The sequence below is a fragment of the Carya illinoinensis genome, chromosome 15, assembly GCF_018687715.1.
Source record: "Carya illinoinensis cultivar Pawnee chromosome 15, C.illinoinensisPawnee_v1, whole genome shotgun sequence".
Lineage (NCBI taxonomy): Eukaryota > Viridiplantae > Streptophyta > Magnoliopsida > Fagales > Juglandaceae > Carya > Carya illinoinensis.
In genome coordinates, this window is record NC_056766.1 from 19,196,160 (window position 1) to 19,198,501 (window position 2,342).

At 33.8% G+C, this 2,342-nt stretch overlaps 1 non-coding gene across 1 annotated transcript; it reads right to left on the minus strand.

Annotated features, from left to right (window-relative positions):
* Window positions 1-976: 976 nt before the first annotated feature.
* Window positions 977-1,083, minus strand: LOC122297999. The gene has a single exon (XR_006239057.1). It is a non-coding gene; the product is annotated as a small nucleolar RNA R71 (small nucleolar RNA).
* Window positions 1,084-2,342: the final 1,259 nt, after the last annotated feature.

A 2,342-nucleotide genomic window follows, 5' to 3' on the forward strand; every position in this document is an offset into this window, starting at 1 on the left:
CTAACAAACAGAGAGAATTAAATTTAATTAGTTAGATGAGTAAAACATAGTGAGGGATTAGTTGAAATCAATTTCCTAAAAATTTTCTTTCCCATTAATTTAATCTTCGAACATCATTTTTCTTTTCATTTGCGTATTTTTCTTTGAATTGATTTTATTTTAAATTGTAATTACAAAAATCTTAGTGACTTTTCTAGAGAAAATCGAGATTAATATAATTTCAGTATTTGTCAAAAGTAAGTTGTCAATCCTTGAGAATGATACTCTTTTCATCACTTTACTATAAAACTACAATATTCTACACTTGCAGTTTTGTACCAATCAAGTTTTTGATGCCGTTGTCAGGGATTGATTTACTCTTATATTTTTTTACCAATATCGATACAAAGTAATCTTGGTTTTAACTTAGAATTTTATTTTAATTTATTTTTATATTTTATTTAGTTTTTTGTTTTTTGTTTTTTTGCTCTATAGGTGTGTTTTTTACGTTGGATGCACCGTGCTAGATCTCGTGAAATTAGTCCTTTTGATCCTGAGATTGAAAGAACTCTTAGATCACAAAGAAAAAAATAAAATATTAGCCATGGCTGACGGACAACATGATACACAGCCACGCACCTTGAAGGATTATGTACAGCCAGTTGTGAATGACAACTACTCGGGTATAAGACGCCAGACCATTAATGCCAACAATTTTGAGCTTAAACCAGCCTTGATTAGCATGGTGTAGCAAGCTCAATTTAGTGGATCGCCACTTGATGATCCCAATATTCATTTAGAGATGTTTTTGGAGATTTGCGATACTGTAAAGATCAATGGTGTTACTGAATACACCATTAGATTGAGATTGTTTCCTTTCTCTTTGAGGGATAAGGCTAGAGGTTGGCTGCAATCTTTACAACCGGGAAGCATCACTAGTTGGCAGGACATGGCTAAAAAGTTTCTTGCCAAATTCTTTCCACCTACAAAAATAGCCCAACTCAGGAGTGAGATTGGTCAATTCAAGCAAAATGATTTTGAGTCACTCTATGAAGCATGTAAAAGGTATAAAGATTTGATTCGATGTTGCCCTTAACATGGATTGCCAGATTGGTTGCAAGTTCAGATGTTCTATAATGGGTTAAATGGGCAAACTCGAACTATAGTTGATGCTGCTTCTGGTGGAACTTTCATGTCAAAAACAACTGAGAGTGCTACTTCTCTTTTGGAAGAAATGGCATCAAACAACTATCAATGACCAACTGATAGAACTATGGCTAAGAAATTTGCTGGAATTCATGAATTGGAGCCGATAGCAGTCTTTTTAGCTCAAGTTGCTACTCTATCTCATCAGATTTCAGCTTTGACAATTCAAAGGATACCCACAAAGTACAGAATATGTTTCAGCTACAAGAATGAAAATTCCAAGTAATGAAGCGAGTCAAGAATAAGTTCAATACATCAACAATTGAAACTACAACTATCGTGGTAATCCTATTTCAAATTACTACCATCCAGGGCTTTGAAATCATGAGAATTTGTCATATGGAAATACAAAGAATGTGCAATCTCAACCTCCTCCAGGATTTGATAGTTAACTAAGCGAGAAGAAGATGTCACTTGAGGATGTCATGGTTTCCTTTGTTCAGGAGACAAATGCAAGGTTTACAAAAAATGATTTACGGTTAGACAACATTGAGACTCATTGTAGTAATATGAGAGCCACTATGAAGAATTTTGAAGTTCAAATTGGGCAACTAGCCAAGACCATCAATGCCCAACAAAGAGGAGCTTTTCCTAGCAACACAAAAGTGAATCCAAATGAACAATGCAAGGCCATCACACTTAGGAGTGGAAGACAAATTAAGAAGTCACCATCAAAGGAAAGCAAGTCCACCCCTACAGTTGCGAACAATGGCCAAAACAAGAATAAAGTAGAAGAAGAGAAGATTGTTAATAATACACTAAGAAAGACTGACATGCCTCCAGCAATTTCATTTCCTAACAATCCTCTTATTCTCTCTACTCCACTTCCTTATCTTCAACATTTTCAAAAACAAAAATTAGATAAGCAATTTTCTAAATTTTTGGACCTTTTTAAGAAAATTCACATAAATATTTCTTTTGCAAATGCCTTTGATCAAATGCCAAATTATGTCAAATTCCTGAAAGATATCATTTCCAATAAAAGAAGGTTGGAGGAGTTTGAAACAGTGAAACTTTTTGAAGAATGCAATGTCATTCTTCAAAATAAATTGCCTCAAAAATTAAAAGATCTAAGGAGTTTCACTTTGTCTTGCACTATTGGAAATTCATTTTTTGATAAAGTTTTATGTGATCTTGGTGCTAGCATTAATCTTATG